This window comes from Triticum aestivum, chromosome 7A (assembly GCF_018294505.1).
Source record: "Triticum aestivum cultivar Chinese Spring chromosome 7A, IWGSC CS RefSeq v2.1, whole genome shotgun sequence".
Taxonomy (NCBI): domain Eukaryota; kingdom Viridiplantae; phylum Streptophyta; class Magnoliopsida; order Poales; family Poaceae; genus Triticum; species Triticum aestivum.
The window spans coordinates 728,490,633-728,504,506 of NC_057812.1; positions in this window are offsets into that span (position 1 = coordinate 728,490,633).

Sequence of the window (13,874 nt, forward strand, 5' to 3'; positions counted from 1 at the left end):
GTGTCTGTCACCGTACATCCATTGCCGGTTCATCTGCGTGCATTATATATAATTAAGTGTCCAAATTAATAGAAGTTCATCATCACATTAAAACCAAAGTGCATACATAGTTCTCATCTAACAACATATAGCTCTCCAGAGCATCTAATTAATTAAACCATACATTGAAACTATGTAAAACATTTCAATGCGAAAACAAATGCGATCATAATCGCAACCAAGGTAACAATTGAGCCAACGGCATAATGATACCAAGCCTCGGTATGAATGGCATATTTTCTAATCTTTCTAATCTTCAAGAGCATTGCATCCATCTTGATCTTGTGATCATCGACGACATCCGCAACATGCAACTCCAATATCATCTTCTCCTCCTCAATTTTTTTTATTTTTTCCTTCAACAAATTGTTTTCTTCTTCAACTAAATTTAACCTCTCGACAATAGGGTCGGTTGGCATTTCCGATTCACATACATCCTAGATAAATAAAATCTATGTCACGTTGGTCGGCATAATTTTCATAAACAATAAATGAACCAATAGTTATAAAGATAATATACATACCAAATCCGAATCATAGACAGGATGAGGGCCGACGGGGGCGGATACCAAAACCATCACACTATATAAGATGCAATAATAAATGTAAGAAAATGATAAAAGTATCTATCTAAACATACAAGTAAGAATATTTTTCCTTTCAGAAAGAAGATAAGAACAAGAGGCTCACCACGGTGGTGTCGGTGATGAGATCGGCGCGGGTGATCGACGGAGGTGAAGACGGGGATGGGGCGTGACGGACCGCTAAATCTAGACAAATCTCGAGGAAAATGGAGCTTGGAGGTCGAGCTTCGAGAGGAGAAAGCTTAAGTAGTGTGGCTCGGGCATTCCATCGAACACCTCATGTGCATAGGAGGTGAGCTAGAGCACCACATAGCCCTCTCCCCCTCGGCCAGAAAAAACAGAGCACTGTGCTCTGCTCTTGCGCGAGGGGGTATATATAGGCACCTCATTGGTCCTGATTGGTGGCATGAACCGGGACTAAAGGGGAGCCTTTGGTCCCGGTTCAAGCCACCAACCGGGACCAATGGTGGTGGGCCAGAAGCGAGGCCCATTGGTCCCGGTTCGTCCCACCAACCGGGACCAAAAGGTCCAGATGAACCGGGACCAATGGCCCACGTGGCCCGGCCGGCCCCCTGGGCTCACGAACCGGGACCAATGCCCACATTGGTCCCGGTTCTACACTGAACACTAATGGGCTGAGCCGGCCTGGACCATAGCCCTGTTTTCTACTAGTGGGCACATCCCCATGGTGACAAAAAGTTCACGTTCCGAGGCTCCGATTGGGGCTGCGAAAAGTTTGTCACAAGACAGTTCATGAACCACAACCTCATCTACGACAGCTTAACCTTCCGGTGCGACCTCTTGGTGGCCCCGGGTGATGCGATCTAGGGCTGAAGAAGGCGTGCAATGGTTTCCTGCGTCGTCCTTTCCTTGCCATGCTGCCGTCTACTCCCTCCGTCCGCGAATAAGTGTACATCTAGTTTTTGTACTAAGTCAAAGTTTTAAAATTTTGACCAACTTTATAGAAAATAGTAATAACATATATGACATCAAATTGATATATTATGAAAGTACATTTCAAAACGAATCTAGTGATACTAATTTGGTGCCATAAATGCTTTTACTCTTTCCTAAAAAGGTGGTCAAAGTATTAAAACTTTGACTTAAGACAAAAGCTAGATGTACACTTATTCGCGGACGGAGGGAGTAAGTAGTAGCCCATGCTAATTCAATGGATCTTTATCTTTATATATTTCGTTAATCTTCTAGTAGTAGTACTATTTATTGTATGTCCTTGTTTACCGGATGCTTCATTGTATCCGTGTCGGGCTTGCAAATCCGCTGGTCAATTGGGATATATTCAGAAATGCTTCTGCGCCTATCGAGTTTGTTGCTGTGCAGCTATATTGATGTAGTAATCTGCAATAAAATTGTTTGAAACTTAGCAATTGTCGCTGCAAAAAAAGAGGAAGTACCGTGTATGTTCTAAAACATAGCAGCCGTCAACTGACTTGTCAGTAGGTTTATTATTGAAATAAACATATAAAAAAGGGACGCATCTAGTGAGCGGCAGGCGCTCCGCAGCGGCTGTCACTTTTAGCAAGTTCATGTTTCCATCAAACAAAAAAGAAAGATTCTTTCTCATTATAAAAAAGATAGAAAGGACATGCAACATGTTTTAATTACGGACTGAAAAGCACCCAGATGTGAACACATTAATTTAGAGTTCCTTTTCATTTTAAAAGCCATAACTTTTAAATCAAACATCAAAATTAAGATCCACTTTCACCATTGGAACCCTTACGACATGCTCTTCGAAACTAGATCCCGCATGAGTATGTTTCGATGAATTTTTTGTGTGCAATTTAGTACCTTGTTTTGTGCAACTGCCTAGTAGTCGTTATGCAACTAGCTGACCATGGATGTGCAATTTCACGCCTACGCCGTGGACACACAATTTTCACTGATGTCACCTCCATCCCCTCAAACTACCCCTTCCAGTGAGATGAGCAATTTCGTCCGTTGCTCAGGCCAACTGCTAATAATTGACGTGCAACTTTCCGCTTGCCTGTGGATGTTCTTTCACTATTTACTGCATCCGTCAACTTTCTAGTAGTGGTTGTGCAACTTCGGATACTGCCACGACCAACTGGCTAACAGTGATTTGCAACTTTCTCCTGTACCCCCATGGATGTGTAGTTTTCCTGCTAGCACACGGTCCAAACCACCCCTACTAGTGATATTCGCAACTTTCGCACTCTGTCTATATGTAACTTTGCACAACCCTCATGAATGTTAATTTTTTACCATTCAACTGTCCTTGCTTGTGAGATGTGTAACTTCGTATGTTGCCCTGACCAACTACCTAGCAGAGTATGTGCAACTCTGTTTGCTACCCCCCAATTGAAAATACATGTCCACAAATAGGAAGGGGAAGGAGTGGCACATTGACTAATAGGCAGTTGGCTTGAACAATAAACTAAGTTGCACAAATCGCTTGCAGGGGAGGTGAGAGTAGGGTGTACCAATAGTGAAAAACTACGAATCCACGAGTAGGGAGGAGGGTTGCACAACGACTACTTGGTAGTTGGTCGGGATAGTAGACTAGTTGCACATCAAAGTTGTCATGATTGCTACATTGCAACCTCATGAAAGTTGAATGATGCAAATCCAAAATTTGGTTTTGGAAAAAGTTGCACGATACAGTACTGAAGTTGCATAATATAGCACGAAAGTTGGCATCGAACAAAATTCGTCGAAACATGCCCATGCGTGATCTAGTTTTAAAGATCTCGTCACAAGGAATCCAACGGCGAAGACGGATCTGAATTTCGATGTGTGGTTTGAAAGATATGACTTTAAAAAAAATTGAAAATCCGAAATAAATACATGTGGATATGTTTTTTCTATTCACATAATGCCATCAATCACATGCACTAAGAGACAAAACATGCTCATACATGCATTCGATAAGTGACGGAGCCAGCGTGATGTGCAGACAAGAGCCGACCGCTCGATTCGTCTAAGTAGTGCGTAAGCACTTTTTAGATTTCAGGTAGAAAAAAATACTCCATCCTTTCCGGTTTATAGGGCTCAATTCAACAATCTCACCAACCAAGATAGATGGTGAGTGATGGAATATTTTTTATAATTTGCAAAAGCACCCAATTAATGCTCTTGTTTTCCTCAAAAATTTATGTTTACCAATGTATTAATTGCAATGCATGCATACATAAAGTACATGCATTGGTCGATTTTCTCTTAATACTTGCATGCAATTATTTAATGCACCTTCGAATCTGAAATTGTGATGGGGAACAACCAAATTGAGCCTTATAAAATGGAAAAACTAAGATTTTGAGATAAACCCTATAGACCGAAAAGGAGGACGTAATAATCAAGGTTGTGCTAAAGCAAAACAAAGTATGGGAATATTGTGGAAGGAGTCCCAGTTGAAGACCATAGTTAGTGCCAACGTGCACATTGAAAGAGTGTATGGTTGAGAAAGCCTTTTTCGTTGAAGGGGTATATATATTGGTAGTAGCACCTAGGATAACCAACACAAACTAACCTAACCAGCTACAAAGTCCTAATCCTAGTACCATTGGGTAATTGTTTTGTGTACCAACCGGACACAAAAAGTCGTGGTTATGAAGTTTTCCTATGGATGAAAACTTGCGCACAAAATATACCAAGTCATGAGCCAAGAAATTAATCGCGAAGTTGCCTAGCTTTCCAACAATAAATTTATTAAGATTGGCTACTGAATTAGGCTAGGCGAGGGAAGCATGCTAATGCGAATTTCCTTCATAAGATGGGGGCAGATCCTCTTCAGATGATCAAACTCTTTTGTCTCTACGATAGCCCTCAGGTTCGCCAGATACTGGAGGTAATGGTAGCACACATTCTTCAGCCCGGTGCAGCTGTGCTGGTTGGCGAGTGTCAGGATGGTTGCCGTCGATCCAATGTTGATGTACCCACATAGGTTCTTCTCACACATCACCCTCAGCCGCCGGAGGTCATACCGATCCGCTGCGATGAGCAGGTGTTGCAGAAGTACGCTCTTGTTCTCATCCACCGGAGGAGCTGGCAGCGAGTAACTGTAGATGAACCCCAGCATCATGTGAATATCGCAGCGTGCATGTCGGTCGTCTATTTGCACGATCATGGCAGTGGACGATGTGCCTTCTTTCATGGGGCCGAAGAGCAATGTCCTGAAGAAAGTAGAGCGGGCGGCGAGAATGCACTTGTGGGCTTTGAACGTCTCGCCGCCCACCTCAAAGATGACGTCCGTGCCCTCAATATTGAGGAAAAGGTCCATAAAGTTTTTCTACATGTCGAGCGGTGGCACCGGGATCAAGGAAGAAGTTGCAGTAGGGAGCACATCCTCGTCAAGGACCATGATATCGCACCGGATGGGGAAACTGTTGTCCTGACGAATTTCTCCAAGAACTCTGTTTTGAGGACTTTCTTATGGTGGTCGTACTGGTCTGGGAACTCAAATAGTTTACTACCACCATGGATACGAGCCGGCTCTTGCTTTTTGGTCTCTTCGACGAAACTGAACTCGAAATGTGCCTTCACAGGATCTATAGTGCCCTGGACAAGGCAAAGTTGTGGAAGGTTTCGTAAAGCGTCTCAACTCCCGTAACATGGGAGCCTGCATGTATTTATATTGATATTGGCAAGGCCAGCTCTCACAGAGGCATACATCGATAGATAGATTACATCGTTGGTTGAAACAACCGAAGAGATAAGAGGAGAATTACATTAAGAGATAAACAAGTACTAACAAACTAGATCCTCCTAACTACTCTACGTGATGCCCAAGTCATATGTAACGTGACATGTTTAACACTCCCCCATAATCACAACTGTACCAAGTTGAGATTACGCTTAAACTCTTCAAAACTTCTGGTAGACAATGCTTTTGTGAATCCATCCGCAACCTGATCTTTGGAGGGTATAAATCTGATCTCAAGCTGTTTGTTGGCAACACGTTTTCTTACAAAATGAAAGTCTACTTCAATATGTTTTGTTCTAGCATAGAAAACTGGATTGGCAGACAAATAGGTAGCACCAAGATTATCACACCACAAGCAAGAAGATTTATCTTGTGCTATTCCAAGTTCTTTGAGCATGGACTGAACCCAAATGACTCCTGTTGTTGCATTTGCTAATGCCTTATATTTTGCTTCTGTGCTTGACCTGGAAACAGTAGCTTGTTTTCTTGCACACCATGATATCAAATTAGACCCATAAAAGATAGCAAAACCACCTGTTGACCTTCTGTCATCTAGACAACTAGCCCAGTCTGCATCTGAGAAGGCACTGACAAGTGTGGAAGAAGACTTACTAAATGTAAGACCTGTGGTTATAGTATTCCTTATATACCTTAGGATCCGTTTTGCTGCTGTCCAGTGAGCTATGGTAGGTGCATGAAGGAACTGACACACCTTGTTAACTGCAAAGGAGATGTCAGGTCGAGTAAGAGTCAGGTATTGTAGACCACCAACTAAGATCCTGTAACCAGTAATATCCTCTTGGTTCACTGGCTCGCCTTCTGTCAGAGCTAATGATTCTGAACTAGACAGTGGTGTTGGAGAAGGTTTATAGTTTTGCATGCCAATTCTACTTAACAGTTCAGCGGCATACTTTGCTTGAGATAGATGAATACCATTACCATGTTTCTTAACTTCAATACCCAAGAAGAAATGCAGATCTCCCAAATCCTTGAGAGCAAACTCAGAGCCTAGGTCCTTGAGCAGTGTTGTTACAGCTCCATCAGAAGAACTAGTAACAATAATATCATTAACATATATGAGAACAAATATGGATGTCATGTTTGTTATAGATAAATAAAGACGTGTCAGATTTTGATGAAACAAAACCAAGAGATTGAAGTTTCATGCTCAACCGTGAGTACCAGGCCCGAGGTGCTTGTTTCAATCCATACAGTGCTTTATCAAGCTTGCAAACATGAAAAGGTGCATTTTTGTCTTCAAACCCAGGAGGTTGTTTCATGAACGCTTCCTCTTCCAGAACACCATGAAGGAACGCGTTCTGTACGTCTAGCTGTCTGAGACTCCATCTCCTGGACACAGCTATTGACAGCACAAGGCGTATCGTTGCAGCTTTAACAACAAGACTAAATGTATCTTCATAATCTATGCCATACCTTTGCTTGAAACCCTTTGCTACAAGTCTTGCCTTGTACCGATCTACAGTGCCATCAGATTTTTTTTCTTGATTCAATAGACCTACTTGCAATCAATTAAGTTTCTGCCTTGCTGAGGAGGAACCAAATGCCACGTCTTATTTTTCTTCAATGCCATGATTTCTTCATCCATGGCCAATTTCCACCTAGGATCACCAAGTGCTGTTATCAAATTGTTAGGTTGACCAGTTGTACAAGACATACCAAACTTAGAGAAATTTTTCTAATTTAAACGAGCTGTTACTACCTTTTGAAGTCTTGTACGCGGAGCCACAGGAGAAACTCCAGCGTGTGCAGGCGTAGAAGATCCCTCGGATGCATCAGCTTCAGGCGTTGTCACCTCTAATCCCGAGGCAGATTGTGTCGCGCTTGCTGGAGACAACTGCGGCGTGGGCGACCGGGCCGGACTGGTGGGGCCTGGCGAATCTGGCGCGGGCCAATCCGGTAAGCCAGGCGCAACCGCCCGCCAAGCTGCATCTGGAGATTGGAGCGGGCCCGAGCCGTCGTTGTCGCGTGCAGTAGTGCGCTCCAGGCCCAAGGCGGGGCCAGGTGCTATACGCCCAAGTCCCGGGGTGGATTCTGGCCCCTGCTGCGATGGAGATCCCGAGGTGGATACGCCTCGGTTTGCGCCTGTGTCTCTAGCCGGGGGGCACATAAAATGAAGGCTGTTTTCTTTGTGATTTGCACCATCTGAACAATCTGCAGTAGTAATCTCAGGCATAATATGATGATTAGGTACAAGTTGATCAGTACTATTATTTACTCCCCCATGATCAACGCCGGATAAGGATGAGGGCAGAAGAAGTATTTCTTTGCGAAGAAGGGCACCGGCATTTGGGTGGAGTTTGGCAAAAGGAAAAACGGTTTCATCAAAGACGACATCCCTAAAGATATACACACGTCCAGTAGAAACATCAAGACATTTGACACCCTTGTGTTGTGCACTATAACCTAGGAAGACACATTGGGTTGATCTAAACATGATTTTACGATTGTTGTAAGGGCGTAGATTTGGCCAACAAGCACAACCAAACACACGGAGTGACGAGTAATCTGGTTTGGTGTGAAGAAGACGTTCAGTGGGTGTTTCATGATTGATGACACGGCTAGGCAGAATATTGATGAGATGGACGGCTGTGAGAAAGGCCTCATCCCAATACTTGAGTGGCATGGATGCGGCAGCAAGGAGGGAGAGACCTATGTCAACAATGTGCCTATGATTACGTTCAACGGAACCGTTCTGTTGATGAGCATGGGGGCAAGAAACGTGATGAGAAATTCCTATCCGTTGAAAGAAGGAGTTGAGTTTCTCATACTCACCACCCAGTCCGATTGCATAGCAAGTATTTTGCAATAAAATTTCCTTTCTAAAGCCTGAAAGTTAAGAAAAACTTGGAAAACATCGGAACGTTTCTTAAGAAGATATATCCACGTGTACTTGCTGAAATCATCAATGAAGCTCACATAATACGTGTGCCTACCAACAGAGGAGGGAGTCGGTCCCCATACATCCGAAAAAATAAGTTGCAAGGGTTTTGTAGACACACTAGTGGAAATTGGGTATGGTAATTGGTGGCTTTTTGCTCTTTGACAAGAATCACAAATAGTTTCACGATCATGCTCATCAACAAAAGTGAGCTTATTTTTGCTAAGAATTTGATAGACAACAGAGAAAGACGGGTGGCCTAAACGATTGTGCCATCGTTCTGAAGACACCTTGAATGCTCCATATGCTTGCTTATTTGACTTGGAAAACTTGGGAATCAACGGGTAGAGACCTTCCACACATCTACCGCGATAGAGGACCCTCCTCGTGACCTGATCCTTTATCAAGAAGAAAAAAGGGTGAAACTCTATGAAGACACCATTATCAAGAGTAATACGATGAACCGAAAGGAGATTTTTTTTATGCATTGGGAATGTGTAGGACTTCATCTACAAGAATATCACGATGTGGGGTTTTAATAATAGACTTGCCAACATGACTTATCATCATACCTGGACCATTTTCTGCAGTGTGGACTTGCTCTTGGCCATGGTATTTCTCATGCATGGTCATTTTCTCTATCTCGGAGGTGATGTTCTCATTTGCACCGGAGTCAAGATACCAGTTGGAATCTGTTCCATATGAGGCATCTGCTGCAGCTGCAACTCGTCTCCTCTGAGAGTTGTCGTCTGCATAGCGCCACTTACACTCCTTTGCAATGTGGTTAGTTTTTTTTGCAAATCTGACACTTGTTTTCATATTCTTCATACCCGGTGAAACGGCCGCCTTGACGACCTTGATTGTTGTTGTAGTTATGGCGTGGGGGCCCATTGTTGTTGTAGTAGCCCCCGCCACCGCCGCCATTGTAGCCGCCATTGTAGCCACCACCAGAGCCGCGGTAGCCACCACCGCCGCCCTGGTTGTAGCCGCCATCACCACCTCCGCTGCTGTTGCCGCGGTAGCCGCCGCCACCGTTGTTGTAGTTGTTGTTGCCGCTGCCGTTTCCACCCTTGGGTGAGTTACGGTAGCCGTCCTTGGGAGCGCCGCCGCGTCCCCGTGAGGCACTGTTGGCCGAGGACTTGAAAGCCCCGGCGCTTGTGCCCTGGAAAAGCTCCATGCGCTGATCAAAGTTCGCCACCATGCCGAAGAGATCATTAACAGATAGTGGTTCGGTGCGGACATCTAGGGCTGAGTTAAGTGGTTGATAATCCATGTCAAGGCCAGCAACTATGAAGGAGATTAGTTCTTCCTCTAGGAGGGGTTTTCCTGCCATAGCAAGTTCATCTGACAGCGATCTCATGTGACCGAAGAAGGCAGCAGCAGATTGGGATCCCTTCTAGGCGTTGGTGAGGGCGGTGCAGCAGATGTTTATTTTCGATCTGGATTGGGCTGCAAACATGTTTGCGAGAGCGGACCAGATGGCTTGTGAGGTTTCCAGAGAGGCAACTTGCACTAGGACTTCCTTAGAAAGATTCCTGAGCAGATAGGCTACTAGTTGCTGATCTTGGATTAACCAAGCAGCATAGGCTGGGTTGGGAATGACCTGGTCCTTCCCTTCGGAGTTTTTTTGAGGTGATTTTGGATGATGGTTCAGGGATGGTTCCATCAAGGTAACCAAAGAGACCTGCCCCAATGATTTGGGATCGGGCTTGGGCACGGCAAAGCACATAGTTGGTGCGGGTTAAGGGTTCAGAGATGGTGTTGTTGGGGCCGGCTGAGGGAGTTTGGCTTGGGGAAGCCATGGCGGGTAGGAGAGGAACGATGGAGGCTAGACGAGGTGGGAGAGGAGGCTCTGTATACCATGAAAGGTTTCGTAAAGTGTCTCAACTCCCGTAACATGGGAACCCGCATGTATTTATATTGATATTGGTGAGGCCAGCTCTCGCAGAGGCATACATCGATAGATAGATTACATCGTTGGTTGAAACAACCGAAGAGATAAGAGGAGGATTACATTAAAAGATAAACAAGTACTAACAAACTAGATCCTCCTAACTACTCTACGTGATGCCCAAGTCATATGTAATGTGACATGTTTAACAAGTTGTAGTGTTACGAGGCTGCCATAGGCATGGGGGCAGTAGTAGATGCAGCAACATTGACCGCCGATGATGAAAAAGCAAGAGCCGATGGATCCGCGGGTGTGCGAGACAAGCAAGTGGTATCCGTTTGCTGCCCCGGCGTCGATGCTAGCGGAAGCATTGTCCCCGAGGAGCTTGCTGTTGGAGATGACAGATTTACCCATGAACGACATGATGATCGATGAATTTGCTGTCAAAGCGCTTCTGCCCACCGGCCGTATCGTGATACAAAGAAGCCCAGGATATTTATTGCGTCTGAGCCCGAATTCAGTCCGCTGCAATTCAATTATTTGGTAACGAATTTACCCATATATTCAATTATTCGCTGGAGATTCAAGGAATACAACCGCATCTTAGCCTAGCCTCTCTCTCTCTCTCTCTCTCTCTCTCTCTCTGCAAATATGTCATCGCACCGTCGCCATAGTCGTCGAAGCATATGCCTCGTAGCATCACTGCGGCCGTCGAAGCATGCTATACGCACCACCGAGATGGGGGCTAGGCGAGGAGAAACTTATTTCACAGTGTTGCCACCGCCCGTCTTCCTAGGCACGACACAAATCGTAACAGAACTCAAAGAAACATCTTAAAATGAAGCCCTCCCACTCGTAAGGGCCTTGATCCATCGTGTTCCATGTTCCTAATGCTGAAATCTGAGATGGGCTCTAGGCCCATATTGCAATTTCTGAAAAATCTCTAAGGGCCCATGTGGGTTATATGGCACTAGGTGTGGTGGGAAGTTTAGTCCCACCCCGGAAGTGGAAGGAGAGTTGGAGTGGTTTATAAGGGTTTCTCTTCTACATGCTATTGGAGCTTGAGAAGAGAAGAGGCCCTCGCGCACTCCTCCTCCGCCGCCCGCCTCGCCACTCCACGCCTCGCCACGACGCGCCGCGGGTTGCGGGATCGAGCCGAGCCGAGCTCACACCTACGCGCTTATTTTTGCCAGTCACTAACGGAGAGTTTTCTGACAGTTGGGCCACGATCTGAGACGTCGGATCGTGGGCTGTCACGGACTCGGACGTGGGTCGAGCCCACGTCTCTCCACGCGGCTGCGCCTATAAGTATGCGGTGTCTCCTAACCCTAGCCGCCACGAACAGATCACATCTGCTCACGCGCACGCCCACCGTCGTTCCTTTGCTGCTGCTGCCGCCGGTGACTCCATCCCGTCCGCCACGTACACGGTCGACGGGAGAGCAGGTCTCCGAAACCACGCCCTTCTGGTTCCTGTACGGGGTGAGGGGCGAATAGGTTTTTGGGCAGCGATTACGCGACTGCTCGCTTCCGATCGTCTACTTCCTCTACGTCCGCGTCGCCTTCGTCATCACCATGTCCACCGACGCCGACCGTGCCGCCGCCGAGAAAGCTGAAGCCGACAAGAAGGTCGCCGAGGACGCCGCTGCTGCCACCAAAGCCGCGGCCTCTGCGTGGCCTACTGGAGGGTATAACTCGTTTATCCCGCTCCTGATTATTTTCATATTAGCAGTACTAGCAGTATGTGTAGATTTGTCTACTGTTTGCTTAGTACGTGCATGTTTAGATCAGAGTGAGTACGTCATCAACTTAGTCAATGCCATGCTAGTGATTTACTCATGGATTAATTTAATCGAGAAATTGCCTATTTACTCAACAATCCAAAAACCTATTATGTGTAGGAATTTCTCGGCAAGTGGCTTTGCCGCTGCACTGAAACCGGATAAGTTTACCGGTACATACTTCAAGCGTTGGCAGACTAAGACCACGTTATGGCTCACGGCTATGACCGTGTTCTGGGTCACCGGTGTCTCCACGGGAACGATTGCTCCTGAACAGGAGAAGGCGTTCAAGGAGGCTACCGTTGTGTTTCTCGGAGCAGTTCTTAGCGTGATCGGAGATAAACTGGTCGACACATATTTACATGTGCATGTCGCCAAGGACTTGTGGGAGGCGCTCGAATCTAAATTCGGGGCCGCCGATGCAGGGAGCGAGATGTATATTATAGAGCAGTTCCACGATTACAAGATGGTTGAAAACCGTCCTGTATTGGAGCAGGCTCATGAGATAATATGCATTGTTAAGGAACTTGAGCTTCTCAAGTGCGAGTTACCGGGCAAGTTTGTCGCGGGCTGCATAATCGCTAAGCTCCCTAATTCCTGGAGGAACTTTGCCACCACTCTGAAACATCAGAGGCGTGAATTCTCTGTGGAGGATGTCATTGGCCATCTGAGTGTTGAGCAGAATTCGAGGGCAAAAGACTCGCACGGAAAAGGGGCCGAAGGGACTTCTGTTGCCAACATGGTGAATCAGAAGAACTTCAACTCCCACAAGCCCAAGGGAAAGAACGGTGTCCAACACAATACCGACTTTAAGAAGAAGGGTAAGAAGACCTTCAAGAAGAACAAGAAGGACGAGGGCTGCTTTACTTGTGGTTCGGTTGAACATTGGGCCAACAAGTGCCCAAACAAGTCCAAGTCTGTCAACATGATTGTGGGCAACAATGAGAATGGTGCATCTGGGTACGGTAATTTATTTACTGTTTTTTCAGTGTTTCAACCCAACGATTGGTGGGTGGACACAGGTGCAGGTGTTCATGTGTGTGCTGACATTTCATTGTTCACTTCTTACCAGGTCACAGGTCACGGGTCCGTATTGATGGGGAATGGCGCGAGTGCTTCTGTTCATGGTGTTGGCACGGTCGATCTGAAGTTTACTTCGGGAAGGATCGTGCAGCTGAAGAACGTGCAGCATGTCCCCGCCATCAAGAAGAACCTCGTTAGTGGCTCCCTTCTATGTAGAGAAGGGTTTAAGTTGGTTTTCGAGTCTACTAAATTAGTTGTTACAAAATATGGACTCTTTGTTGGAAAAGGTTATGAGAGCGGAGGGATGTTCCGCCTTTCCCTCGCAGATTTTTGTAATAAAGTCATGAACCATATTCATTCGAATGTTAATGAATCTGAAGTTTGGCATTCACGTCTTTGTCACATTAGTTTTGGTGTTATGACGCGGCTAGCCAAGTTGGATTTAATCCCGAGTTTCACTTTAGCCAAAGGTTCTAAGTGCCTTTCATGTGTGCAAGCTAAGCAACCTCGCAAGCCTCATAAGGCCGCGGAGGAGAGACACATGGCACCATTAGAACTCATACATTCTGATCTTTGTGAGATGAATGGTGTGTTGACTAAAGGTGGAAAGAGATACTTCATGACATTGATAGATGATTCCACTAGATATTGCTATGTGTATCTGTTAAATACTAAAGATGAGGCTCTACACTACTTTAAAATCTATAAGGCAGAAGTTGAAAATCAACTTGAAAAGAAAATTAAACGAGTCCGGTCAGATCGTGGTGGAGAGTACTTCTCGAGTGAGTTTGATTCCTTCTGTGCGGAACACGGCATTATTCATGAGAGGACGCCTCCCTATTCACCCCAGTCAAACGGGGTTGCCGAGCGGAAAAACCGTACTCTAACTGATTTGGTTAACGCCATGTTAGATACATCGGGTTTATCCAAGGCATGGTGGGGGGAGGCTATATTGACGGCATGTCATGTCCTGA